Raw genomic sequence first — 14,984 nt, 5'->3', positions numbered from 1 at the left:
TGTGGGAGTAACAGATGCACAGCACTTACCACTTGCTTACTGTGTATTTGTAACACAAAAACACGTATTTTAAGCAGGACTAATACTTTAAGTTTGTCATAGTAGTATTAATACATATACTTTCATAACGATACACATGCTGTATGTATCTTGTATTGCTTTAAAGGACAGATTTCCCTATCTGCCTAATATTCAGTGGCTTGATCAAACATGATAGTCCCAATACAACAAAACACTCTGGCCTAACAGACTTTCGTTTTTGAAAACTACTTGGTTGAAGAAATGGGATCAAAGTGCATAACAGTCAAATTCACTAGGGAATCCTGCAAGAGGCTTATTTTTGATATTTTATTTCCCTTGCAGAATATGGCATCTAGATTAAGCATACGACCTCACGTATGGAAGTCACAAAAGACCTTGTACTCAGCATTGTCATCCTTACACCATGGACTACCAAGCAGGCTTTGTACGAGCGCCAGGGTACATATGTGACACTGTCATACTTTGATGGGAGTGCTAGGAGTTTTCAGTAACAAAGCACCACTAAATACTAGTCATCTAGAATCTCTTGTTCTTTGAGATACGCAACATTAAATCCAAATCTCATTTTTCTCCATCTCAATACACCTTTCACCTCTTGAAAAAAATAATAACCACAGTTGCATGACCAATTTTCTCAGTCAAAAAAAACCCACTGAAGATTAAATTGATTTACATTCATACCTGCATACAAAACGCTGTAGGATAGATAGAACTATCTAAAAACTCCTCTCATTATACTCTGAATATATTATTTTGTTATCAGAGACATTCTTGAAATAGCATTTCATATGAGTCAATAAAGCTCATTAAATACTAATGTGATAGTATAAAAACACCAGTAGATAAATTATTTCTTTTAATAAATTAGCGTGTGGTGTTAGGATGAAATGCACAGAAACTAAGGAATAGAGTTTTAAGTAAGAATCAAGTATGGACCGAAACAGAGGCTTGAAGTATTTTAAAATCACCCTACATTTGGCCCATACACACTGTAACTTCTGCACCTTCTCAAGCAAAATCGCAAAGAGATGCTGAATATGCACATAAGCCATTCCTCTTTCAGTCTCCTTATGCAGTTTTTATGTCGGGCTTTGGAAAGATAACAGAAAAACTTTCTGTCCATATGGAGCACAGTTGAAATGTGTCCATAGGGATGCTCCCATTACAGTGACCTGGCAAATCCCACGTAGCACCCAGCACCCACCAACGCCAGCATTTGGCACATAGACCAATGCCTCGAATTGACACAGCTTTGGTATCTAACACCGTTCCTCTTTATGATGCCTTCATAAACTGTGTCGTCCTGTGCTCACTGCTGGCACACTACCCTGCCATGTCAACCAATTATTTTGCTTCCAAATTATTTTAAAGCTGCATTTGTTAAGGAAAGATTTTATATTAAGGGAACAGAAAAAAACCCCAACAACTACAGTTTCAAGGACTAAAGCCAATGGTAATGTAAGTATTTCCACCACAGGTAATAATAGAGTATAAACAAAAATAAAGGGTCATGCACAAAAAGGAGTAAGGTAGAACATATCTCTACCCAGAGATATAATAGCTGGTATTAGAAGAATACAGCACTAGATCGGGAGTGAAATTGATTGAATGAAGTTACCTGAAACAAGGATTAGGCAAAAAGGGAAAGAAAATGAGGAAACACGGGGAAATGACCCATAACATCTATCTTGCAAATCCCCGATCCCATCAATCATCTCTGCTAATATTATATATTGCTGGAGAAAAATTGGGCTGAAATGTTAATGATCTCATGATTTACATCCTGCCAGAATCCTTTCACTTTCCTCTACAGCCTCAGAAATACCACTCGCAGGCTCTGGAGCTCAGAAAAAGCAGGAGGAGGGGACATCACAATCTCAAAGCATATCACGTTTCACAACATAGGCTGTTACTGTTTGTGTCTGCAACAGCAGTAAGACAGGCCTCTGCTGTTGACTACACCTTAAAAGGTGTTATAAAGCCTCAAGGACTTAAAACATATTGGAGTAAACATTGTAAGTTCTCCAGAATATAAAAACTGTGATATTGGTAGTTACCTATTAAAAATAAAACAAAATAGAATAAAAGTGGTCCTACAGGAAACTTTAAGGTAAGTCAATCAGATAAATTTTAGGCTGTAAAATAGCATTCTCTGTTATTTTTTAACCCCTAATTAAACCAAATATTCCCTGTTACTTTGAATTGCCACTCAAATCAAACTCCAGTAACTGCTGAACTACAACTAGAACTGTTCAAGTGGTCCACAAAACTTTGACAGGACAGCTCTCAATCTGGAAACATATGGTCATTCATACTAAAGTCTTTTGCAAGCAGTATTAGAACTGTCAAAATTTAATTTGGAATAAAAATATTTTAAAATATAAAAATATAAAAATGTGTTTTTTTCTGCTGAAGGGAAGAAAAATATTTATTTACATACCTGTGGAAGAAAAAAAGAGATAGGTCTTTCAAAAAAAAGTTTTTTCTTAAAAAAAAAATAAAAGAGAGATGCATAATCTATTAAAATTATTTGTGAATGATATGACATATAAAAATAAAACATTTGCTAGTATTTCTAAAATAATCAGACATAGCTGCTTCTTTGCATAATTTAAACACCTCAGATTATGTTCCATATCACAACAACCCCCATTTGGGATATAATGAAACAGTTTTGCAGTTGAACGAAAAGAGAAGCTAAGCATTCAGAGTGCTAATTAGAGAAGCAGCTGTTTTCTGTAGTTTACTTTATACCTGGAATATTTTTTCACAGATACTTGGAGCTCTTCTAATTAGCATAAAAGAATATTTTTGCTTTTGAAAGTATCAGCATGGGATATTATCAACTAAGTCTAAGTTGACTTAGAAAGCTGGGCACAACAATGGCACAGAAGTGAGAGAAAGATAAATTGGAGAAGCACTTAAGGGAGACGGAACAGAGGAAAAGAAAGACAAAGCAGCAGAGGGACTGCCAGGAAAAAGAAACAAAAACAGTAGAAAAACTGCAGCATAAGGCACATGAAAGAAGAAGGAAAGAAAAACAGCAGAACACTCTTAAGAAGCATTAAGAATAAGAAAAGAAAGAAGAGTGAATGTCCAGAGAATGAAATAGGGACACAAAATATGCTAGCATATTAAAATAGAGAAACTTAAAGCAGGGAGCAATACACTGGACTACTTTCATAAGTCTTCCCTTCTACCCTTCTCCATTTGGGATAGGAACATTATTTTTTTAGAATTCTGGAAAATCCAACGAAACCGGTATTCCTTACTGTCACTGAAAGAATCCTTAGTCAAATTTGTATTCTAATGCATCTTAATGTCTTCAGAATGTAGGAAATTGCATCTGGTGGCTCATAATTTTCTCAGAAGGGCAGCTGGTCCAGACTCACTTCCCACAGTTGCTGAAAGTACCTCCCTACCTAGCTTCCTTCTGCCCTACCGCTTCTTCACTAAGACAAATGAAGCCACTGAGCCCAAAAATAACATTCGGCATTTGGAAAGCAGTCTCTCAGGGACTCTTCTTTTCCTCATTAGGGAAAATTTAATGAACAAAGTTTTCATGTGCAGCAGAAACGAAGCCAGATTGGAAGCATGTGTCATCGTCACTTTTCAGAAATCAGAAAGAAAGGCAAGAAATATACTTGAAGCTTTTTAGCTGGCACTAATGCACCGCGTAAAAAAATAAATACAAACTTAGCTGGCAATTTTAATCAGAGATGCAGCTTCTCAACCCGGTCCACGTTAATGAGGTAAGTCTACAAAATGCCAGAATCCATGTGATATATTTTAAGTATCTAAACATAGAAATTGTTGAGAATGATTTTGGAAGTCATCTTTCTGTTGAAGCAAGCAAAAACATAACTGGTAGCAAAAAAATCCGGAAACAAATTAAAGAACGGATCAGCTGCTTTTATTAGAACAAAATTAACCTATCCCACTATAAATACTCAGCCTGTAGCTTGCACTTATTAATGGAAATTTTCCAACAGAACCACACATTAGAAAAGAAGTGTGAAACGATGGTATGGCATTTATATGTTTCTACCATGTATCCACTTAGGCTATACGTGTTTGTAATTACATGAATGTCTATCATTTCCCTTCTTAGACCTCTGTTTCTAATGGATCATACATTACTCCAAATACACCACCGATCTCTTCATCTAGCACTGACTTCCTCTTTCTTTCCAGCGGATGGAGTAAATGCATATAACTATGTATACAAAGAAAAGACATCAGTTCGAGTGTTCATGTAAAGTGCTTGCATATGTATGCAACTGTAAACACAAAATGGCAAAAATCTGAATTGCTATCTATTTGTTCCTTTATGTAAATACAGCCATATTCATTAAAAACAATTAAATATTTAAAAGTTACTAGTATTGTTCAACACAGCTAGCATCAGCATTTTCAGTGTGCAAAGAGCGGGTGTAAATTGCTATTAGATCACTTCACAGCCACTTTATGTACAGAAAATGACAGCATGGAACAAGGCTGAATTAATCACTCCCTCTTAAATTAGGATTTATTATCCTTTTTTACTCATGTGAGGAAGAGCACACATTACATGTAGTTGACTTGTTATTAGACAAATCAATACTCTTTTGCTTCCCCTCATTTTCCTTTTAACTTGAATATACAAACATCTGTCAAATACCAAAATACGATAGTTCCTACAAAGGTCAAAGAAACAAGCCCTGATGGAGACAAGTAAAAATACCAGAGATGATTTTTAGAGAACTGACCAATCATGCTTAAATACTGAAGAAAGTATATCTGGCCAGATTTTTAAGCAGCTATTTATTTATACTTTAAACAGGTTAGATGGATTGCTCTAGTTCACATTGTGAAAACTGGTTTGTAGAGTCTGCAGGACTGAGCTGCTTTGTTGGAGTAGTAGCAGAAAGAAAACCTACTGCTTTTCATGCCATTTGCTTTCATCTACGTACATTAAACCTCTCAGCGCTTGCTAATTCAGAGCTGGTCAATGAGCACCAGGAAGAAGAAAATCTCTCTCAGATTTCCACGGCGCAAACAGACCTGAGCTGCAAGCAAAATTACGCTTCTTGGCACTAAATGCAGAGGTGGCAACAGTACCGGTGCACAACTTCTGAAAGGCAATGAGTCACCAAGCAGGAAAATCTGCAATGGGATGCTCTGGCAGCATTCATTTCTCGGTGCCTGCAGCCCATGCCTTGTTATGTTGCAATTTCTCCCCTGGAGCCTGGAGGAGAGAAGGGAGAAGGGGAGTAACAGAAAGTACGCGCCGGTGGGCACCCTCAACAGCATCTCCCAGAAAAATGCAGAGCGAGGGCATTTCTGTGTGTAACACCACTGATTCATCTTCTCAACAGAAAACAGACCTGATGGTAGCGCAGGGAAGCGGAGCAAGAGAAGTCCCCAGAAATGCTGGCAGGAAGGACCCCCAGGGTCCCCGAGCAGACACGGCGAGCTAGGCGCCGGCCAAGGGTGCACATAGTGGAGAGGCTGCCGCAGGCCCTGTGCCCACGTGCCATGCTCCCACAACCTTTCTGACACAAAATATTGGTTTAAAGTTAATTTCTCATTACAGAAATAGTTGTAACACGTACAGCATTAACTATGTTAAATAGCCCGAGCTGAATGGGAAAAAAAAAACCTAAAAGCCCAACGACAGCGCTGATTTCTGTATACCTAATAAAGGCTTTCAGGATTTTATGCAATGCTGCCCGTTCTGTCCAAGGTCACTTTCAGCTGAAACATAAGAGCACCGCACTTTCTAAAAGACATACGCACCAAATGCTCACTTAACTGGAATACATTAGACTTTACACAGTATCTGTTTCAGTTTACCTGGAAAAAAGATTACTAAAAAAAAAAAATCTGGTTGAGTGTTACATTGTTACTTAAAGTACTGAGGTGCCTTAAGCTCATCAGATCAACTTGCTAACTTCTGACAAACTTGTCACACCACCAATCCAGGTAGATTATTGCAGCAAAAGGTAGGCTCTTATGTAAATATTTGCAGCGATTACAAATATAAAAATTTGCATTTGTGTCAATACAATCCATGAATTTTCAGCTTGCAAGTCACCAGTAAAACCAATGTAAAGACTTCCAAAGCAAAGGCAGAAGGACTGATTTGATGAGAAACCCTCCTTTCTACTCAGAGTGCTTAAATTATGTTTTCTGAACGATCTGGAAAGTTCACAATGATGGCAGCTGTCCCCTTCCCTACCCACCTGTGATAGAAGTTGACAGAAAGAATGGCTGCAATAATAAAATTTCCCTTCTGTAGCCATTTCATCTGCAAATCTTAAAGGTATTCTGCTTTTAGTAATGAGTCCCCTTTTCACAGATAGTAAACTGAAGCAAAAAAGTTACCAGTGTCTCACGGCAGTTCAGTTGCAAGACTGAAATTTTTAAACTCTAACTTGGAAGTTTCCAACTTTTTATGACACATCTTGTGGGAATAAGACACCATACTTGTCATAACATCTTGAGGAGGAGAAGAGTAATGAGAAGCCTGTGCTAGAGCGCATAGTGGAGATGAGTCTCTAATACTACAAGTATTAAAAAATTCTGTGAGTAACGAGAAACTAGCGAGCACTTGTCTTTTTACTACTGTTTGAAGTTTGTAACTTGGGCTGCTTTAAACTACTTTGTGAACACTGCCCTAACTCCTCATAAGAAATCCCCCTTTACGAAGGGGTTCAAAGCTCACAGAAGTGCCATGACTTCAGTGACTCTCAGCATCTATTTTACTCATGCTGCAGCAGTGCCCAGGAACCCTAACATAGCTGTGGGCTCACTTTCCTGTGAGAAGGAGCAATTCCTTGCTTTCTAAAGCTCATACTGCTAATAAGCAGGGCGTGGTATCATCCTTATTTAATTATTTTCAGAACTCAGTGAATTTGCTAAATGGCCTCATAAAGGTTAAGCATTACATAAGTTTTCAAGAAGATTTTAAAAAATACAAATAATTTTTGAATGAAAGAACTCTCTATCAAGCAGTGAAAAAAATGTGTAGCAAATAAATTCACAGACCAGAAGAAACTGGACTGGCTCCAATTTTGGGGGGAACTAGATAACTGCTAACCATGATTCTTTTTCACAGTCTCATATTTAGGGAAATCACTTTTAAAATAATCAGTGTTGCTTTTACGTTTCTTGAACTGCTTTTGTGATGGTTCTTAACTATAGTTCCAGCTATTATTCCTCACCAGCTTTTATTTGATTATGCTGACATAAACATGAACAGCTAGCACTTTCTCACCTCTAAGGATTTAAACCATGGGAAACAGCCAGTGGGGCCAAACCAGCGTGAGCTCCCCACTGCGGCAGCAGACCCCACGTGCCCCCTGATTGCCCCAGCTGAGTGCACTACCCAGGGCGGCCTCGGCCCGTGGCTCTGCATTCCTCTCTCATGCAGACAAGAGCAACAGCAGTTGCTTTGGGACCTGCCGTGTTGCACACAGGTGTATGGAAGTGCCTGGCACAGGAATGAAGCTCGGCAAAAGACTCTTCTCTTAACCCAGTAGTTTATGCAAAAATTTAGGTTCTTTTTTGACCTTTCTATATGATAGCCCCAGATGTTAAAACTTTGTTTTAGCCTCATGACTGTCTAAAAGCAGTCTTGTGTCAAGGGAGTGTCTGATACTAACATTCAACAGTAATACTGAATGGTTACTGGGAAACGTTTTATTGCTTTGTTTTCCACATGAAGACTGTCTTGTCTTCAATTCATTCAATTCAAGCCTGCTCAGCTACAAAGATGAGAGCTTAAGAAATTTTGGGTTGTGCCAGATATTGGGACAAACCTGATGACCACCTTTGTGCTAAAGAAGCACATAGAGAAGTCTTAGAAGAAAACACAAAGGTTCTTGATCCTACAAAATACAACACCGTAACCTTGTCTTCGCAGAGACAGAAGCACGGCCTTTATGTTGTTCAACAAAGTTACTGAGAAAACAGTCCAGCTACGTTTTTGTTTTAAGGCCTTGGAGAACGTAGCAGAAAGCTATCCCATTTGTCAGCCCGCAAACGCATATTCTGAGTCAGATTATTAAATTCAATGTCTTGGGAACAGTAGTTGCCTCAAAATATGCTGGTCTCTACACAAGTAAGAAGGTAGCACGGTCCTGCCAGCCACCTCCCCACGTTCTGTTAGATAGCTTCTGCTTCCCATAAAACTGATAACATTTGGGTTTATTTTAGGCAGGATGTAGCTGATGGATTTTTGTCCAGCTTGCAGGTTACAGTACAAACAATATCATAAAGAATAACTGATAATATAGGCATTAAAAACAATTCCATGAGAGGAAAACCAAATCATTTCTGACAAGAACCTTATAGCTACAAATATCCTAATTCTAAAACAACAATACTAATCATATTTCTTGCATTATTCAGCTTTTACCCAACATAAGCAGGAGAATAAAATAACGTCACAGAAAATATTATGCAAATACCATTATTTCTCTTTCTGCTACACTGTATTCAATGGTTCTGCCACTTGCTGCAGAATATTTAATTAATTTTTATGTTTTTCAAATTAATTGCTGAATCATTTATGTGTGCTTTCAAGGAAGCAATCCAGCAAGGCACCCTATCAGCAATAGTTAAAACAGCTCTTTTTGTGCAGCCAAAGTACCATGGGGACAATATGCAATAGCAGACACTTTAGGGCACAGCAGGATTAGAGAATGACAGGAATCTAGAAGCAACACGAAGGATTCTAGCTAACACAGGATTATCGCACCAATCTGAGTGCGTTTGTTTACTGGTTTAACTGCTGGATGTATAATTTCTATAATTAGAGTCTGACTGGCTGAGCAACATTGTAATGCAGCTGCAACACCCTGAAGAAATTTTAGGCAGGCTATTAAAGAATGATTTATGAAGCAGGCTTTTGTTCAGCCAAGTGATTAGAATGTAATAGCATTGCCTACTTAGTGGTGAACTGGACATAACTAAGAAACAACAAACAATCTAAAAAAAAAAACCCAGCAGTATTACAATATCTTTTGCACCAGAGCTATGAAAAGTAGCATCATGGTAAACTAACCAAAAAATGTCACCGTTTCATTTTAAGCAATTTCTCGCCCAAAATGTTGTGCTGAACTGCTGAAACAGATTTTTCCAATTCAGAAAAGAACAGCTGCAGTATGATGCCCAGTAAAAGCTCAAGACTTTGTTTCTGGGGGGTGGGGGGAGAAAAGGAATACCAACAAAAATACTTTGGGAAGGGGGGATTCTTGTAAACACTACACTAAGCTTTTTTTTCTCTTTTTATGAGTTTTGGACAAGGACAGGGGAACAAAGAGGAAAAATTATTTCAAGTGTCTTAGAGCTGATACTAACTCTTTTTTCCTCCCTGTACTCCTTTCTTGCAAGTGATGCCCTGTCAGTTGCAGTTGTAACCTGATTCCCATTAACTTTAATGAGAGCTGGATTGTGTTTGCAGGTATTATTTGACCATTAGTATGCATTTCTGTTGGGAAGAAAACTGTCTCAATCACACAGGCCCTCATAATGATGAATGGCAGCAGCTCCATTTAATACGCTTTTGGTGATGTTGTTTTAAAACAACTTTGCACTCAGCAAAAGAGATGTGATAGGCCTCAGAGAGAATATCAGTTCAACACCGAAATAGGCACTGCTCACTGCTTATTAGCAGATGCATTTGAAGTATAGGTTTTAGATGACAAAGTATATACACAATTGTAAATGAACAGCAACACCTGCTACACCTACCTACAGAGTCTTCTACTAGAGCTGTGCGTGGTGGGTGAGCATCCAATAATACTCTCAGAAACACGGAAAATGCGGAGTTGCATGGAGAGGCTATGGGAACAGGCCTATGGGACTGCAGGGAACAGCTCACAGCCAGTGTGAGCAGGTACCTGGATCACTCCAGCGCTCTCGTACAACAGAGCAAGTCCCTGAAGCGTTAGCGACGTAACAGCAGAGACACACAATACACAGGCAACATTGGGAAATACAGGGGGTAGTTTAGGAATAGGCTTGAAAATTGTTGTGACTATTACGCAATATGGTTCATCCTATTTTTTGTGACCTTGTAATTCTTGTCCTGTCTTGTAATTCTCTCATTTCTTGTGCAAGACAGGCTTTTAGAAAGGTCTCAGCGTGATTAGCCAAACTCAGCTAAGGATTATTCTGCACTTCATAAAACTACTTGAAGATGAGGGTAGGAAAGAGAGGCGGGCAATATTTGTGATGGCAGAGGTCAATGAAGTGCAACATTGGTGATGTGAAGATGTGTGAAAACTGTATAGGAAAGTAAAGATGTAAAAAGATGACCTTGATGAGGCATGTTAAAGCAGAATTAGAGTCACTTGAAGAGGAATTAGGCTGGTGACTTCTTTTGGTAGAAACTGAGAGAATGAGAATTTTAGGAAAAAAGTTGAGAAGGTGTCCGTAGCCAAACAGAGGATGAAAAGGAGGACAGCACAAGAATAAAGAAAAGAAGGGTAAAAAGAAACAGCAGTAATGTTAGGACACAACGGAGATCTGAAGAGAAGAAAGGAGGGGCTCTGATTTTAACATTTTATAGCCATTAAAATAGCTAGATTTAAAAAGCCCGAAGCACTGTGGTCCAGTTTCAGAGAAGTTTGTGGAAGATAAAGCTCGCTAGTGCGGAGAGAAGACCAACAAAGTGCCAGTAACTGAACACAGAAGCTGAGGAGGGGAGGAGCATATGGGCCAAACAGCTGTTCATCATTTCTATAATATATCAATAGGCTAATATCAGATCCATGTTTCTAATTGCCTATGGAATCAGCATATGTTTCAGTCCCACAAGTCCAAGCCCAGGATGATAACTCCTGTAGGAATCATATTGGAAAACAGCAGAAAACTAATTCCCTGACTGTTATTTTATTCCCAGAAGCAGTACTCTATATCTGGAACTTTTCTAGGAATGAGTTTACAATATAGCACTCAGTGGGTCAAGCTCTCCATCTGGAAGAAGGGATTTGACATTAAGGTAACTAAACATGTCAGTACTGTAGAAGTAAAGTAATAAAGTATTTTATTTAAGGGTGATAATGAAATGACCTACCATTGTCGCTCTAAGTGTGCAGACGAAAGACTGTGATAACTCCTTTTAGGGGAACTTAGAGGGTGAATAAACTCATCATAGAAACTTTTGATGAACTGCCTTTTGGAATTGTCGGAATACCTTTGGGACACAAACTGTTTTATCTCTTGCTTTGTAGAGAGCTAGGCAATTTTTCCCCAGTGCTATTACGCTTTCAATATAACCATGTAATATATTTTTTGCTGTCCTTTTGATTTCCTCAGCTTCAAATGAAAAACAATTACTCCTGTTCTGCAAGGTTTTCAATAGCTCTTTTAACATAAATTAAACACCTCAGTTATAGAAGGATCAGTTCTATCTGCGATAATATAGTTTTACACTATATGACTGATGAAAATCCAAACGTGCTAACATTGACAGACAGACACCCAGATATCTGACCATAAGTTCATATACCACAAAATGCACGTCTAGCCTGGAAAACTGCGTGGTAAACAAACAGTTGTATCACTGGAAAGATATAACTGGAACAGAGATTTAAAAAAAGAGATTCTTCATCTGGTATATCTTGCTCCTTCATCATGAGGATTTTAACCTATGAAGTATCTGATGTCTTTTTGGGTTATAGCATTTTGTAGTTAAGTCTGTGCTACAGATGGATGAATGACTTGATTCAAATTCCTCTGTTTATCAAGGGATAATGCAATCTGGGGATATTCTGCCAGCTTCTGAAATATAAATAGGTAATTTATAAGGCCAGAGATGGAATTAAAATAATGTAGTCATTATTTGAAGAGTGTCCAGGACTGTAGCCCTTGGCTGTCACTGCTCTGATAGTTTCAAACAAAGTAGTACAAAACAGGGCAGGATGCGATAAAGGCTTGGTTCACAAAACCCCACTTCTCAGACTGTGAATCATGGGTTCCCTAAATGGCACTAAAGGGAGTTCATGAAATATTAGAAAAAAGTGTCTATAATTTGTAGAAAGCTGGTTATATAAACACTTCACAACAGAGCTAGGTCTCTTCAAAAGCAGTCTATTGCCCTACCAAAACCATCATGCAATGTAATCTTACTCACAAGCCTCTGTATGCCCACAAGTCCCCTCGAGCTCCTCACTGAGCACTCGTTTGCTCAGGAGAGATGTCTGACACCTATAAAATCTGTCTCAAGCAATTTCTGTAGCAACGCAACCACCACAACTCAGTGGCTGTTCCACCAATGTGAACGATGCAACAATTTTTATATCATGACTTGATGTTAACTCATTTTCATAACGTAAGTGTAAAATGCTTTGGGCTCTGTCTAAATAAGGCAAAAAAGTAACGAAACATGCTGTTCTTTGATACCATGTAAATCTTCCTGGTTCTTTCATTATGTCCCAAGTTTTGTATCAAATTTTCAATTCAGTTGTGCGTGTGTGTGTTTTCGTTTATGTTTTTAAGCATGTGCCAATAGAAAATAGTAAACTAATAGAATAGGTCACCTAATGCAATTGCTAGTTACCGAGGAGAAATAGCCTTTCATTTAGCTGCTGTGAAAATCTGATTATACAGAAAGGATTGCTTCAGCCAGACGGTAAAAAGCGTCAGATATCAGTGATTCAGTATACAGACCATTTCAGCTTTGAAAAACAGATATTGTGTTTTCCTCCATTTTTACATTGGATATTTTCTTCTTTTATTTATTCTTCCATTTTGGAGAAACAACTTTAATGCAAAAGTGTTGAACATTGACCATGCCACATAAGGAGCACAAAATCCAAAAAGAGAGTACTATACTGTGGCTGCCTAAGTTTAGTAGGAAAATAATACAGCAGAATACTGTATCTATGCACATTCATTTCTAATCTAGGTACCTTAACTAGGAGCACAGTTCCTAATAAAATCAGACGACTCTTTACTATATCCACAGCCCAGGCACCTGCTTGAGGAACATGTTAGATGCCATACATCTGGTTGCGTGACTATCCACTCTACTGTGCCAAGATCCTCCATCAGATGGGGTACTTAAGGCAGCAAAACGGCACAGGGCATCTTCCAACTCCTGTGGAAATGCCAGCTGGAATTACCATTATCTGTTCTGTGTTTCACAGGTGTAACCAGCAACACAATTTAAATGCCAGTCTGACTTTCTTCTCTATTTTTCTTAGGGACCCTTTCTAGTAAAAAGAGACAAACTTCACAATAGTGCCCCAAATCCATGAACAAGCAATAAAAAATAATAATAAAAACCTCTCACTTTCATCCAAAAATATAAAGTAAAAGCATCAAATTAACTTTGAGATACACTTTGAAGTGTATTTACAATGACAAGAACTTTTTATACAAGTCCCTCTTATACATCAGACTTCTGATAAAAGATAAAATCTGTGAAACATACAGCCGCCAGAGTATATTAAAAACACTTATGCCATTTCAGTGCTTAGTCCAAAGTCCAAGATATACATTAACATAACTAAGTCACAGAAGGCAATTTTCAGATTCTGAAAATTAAATTTAAATCATCTAGAATTAAAAAGAGAAAGAATAGGATAAAATTCAAACAACTAAAGATGAGACTATCTACAATAACAAACACCATACTTCCTATATCTCTATCTTCTCAATAAGGAGGAGAAAGTTTGGATAGATCAGCAGTACCTTACATCTCTCTAGCAGCTGTTGAGAGAGACAGCAATCTGATTGCTTTCTGGTGCCGTGAACCTTCCCAGCAGTGCCAAGACAGGGCCACAGAGATCATTTTTAATGGCTGTGAAACCAGGAATGTTTTGCTTGTTCTCCATCTTAATTGCACTTGTTCCCAAAGAACAGAACATCAGGTTTTACTCTACACAGCAGGGGACTCTAAAGATTCTCCGTTAGAAAACTTGTAATGTAAATACAGAACAACAAACTCATTCATACAATTGCCTTTCACAGTAATACTTCTGCTTCAGTGGCAGAAATACTATCTTTTACTTTTATGCTTCTTTAAAAGTTTTTTCTCTTTTATCTGATACACCTCAATCTAAAAAGAGAGGCAGGTTCCATAGAGGTAGTCTCATGAATAAATCCTAATTAAATTCACAATATTATTCCAAAATTAATTTCAATAAAAATAGTATCTTTAGACATTTTTGTGTACAACAGCACATATGAATAACACCTTCTTTCACTCCTTATAACAACTGTACAATTATTAAGGAATTGTCATTGTTCTCTTGAGTTCCATGTAATTATTCTTGTTTAGAGAAGGACAAAAGCGGAGTTAAAGCTTAAATGATTTGTCAAAGTCTTATATGTATCCAGCAGAGTCACAGTGAGAATACTGAGATTTTCTATTCAGAGTTGTCTTTTGGACTTAGGTGACCGAAAGGTCCTGCTCAGTCCAGTGAGCCCACAGCGTGAGCATGGTTAAAGGCTTTCTTCAGAGAGTGGCCCCAAATGGTTCCTTCATGGATGACTAGCAGCCAGTTTGAGATAAGGCTCTGCAACCTTTGCTTAATCCCTTTCTATCGTAGTCCCAAGTAATCTGCCATCATTTTCCCTTAGTCCCAGGTCAAAAGGAAAAAACAATAGCAAAGAAACGATGATCAGCAGAGCTGCCTGGGCCAAGAACCTACAAAAAATCTGATTTTCCAGGACTATGGTAGTAGTATTTATTATTGACTCTATTAGGAATACATTTCAACCTCAATGATTGTGTGGGTTCTTTTTATGTGTCTGCAGATGCTTACCTCTGTTGACAACATCCTTCAGAACACTACTTACACTACGTTTTTCTTTTTTGTCCTAAGGTGTTCTAACCATTAAATGACATCCAACTTCCTTGATCAGATTTCCTTAGTCAGGACCCTTCCTGTACACAGGACTTTTGGAAGATGGCTGAAACATAGACAGCTTCCACTAAGAAAAGA

This window comes from Struthio camelus, chromosome 11, assembly GCF_040807025.1.
Source record: "Struthio camelus isolate bStrCam1 chromosome 11, bStrCam1.hap1, whole genome shotgun sequence".
Classification (NCBI taxonomy): Eukaryota; Metazoa; Chordata; class Aves; order Struthioniformes; family Struthionidae; genus Struthio; species Struthio camelus.
Note: the sequence above shows the minus strand (reverse complement) of the source record.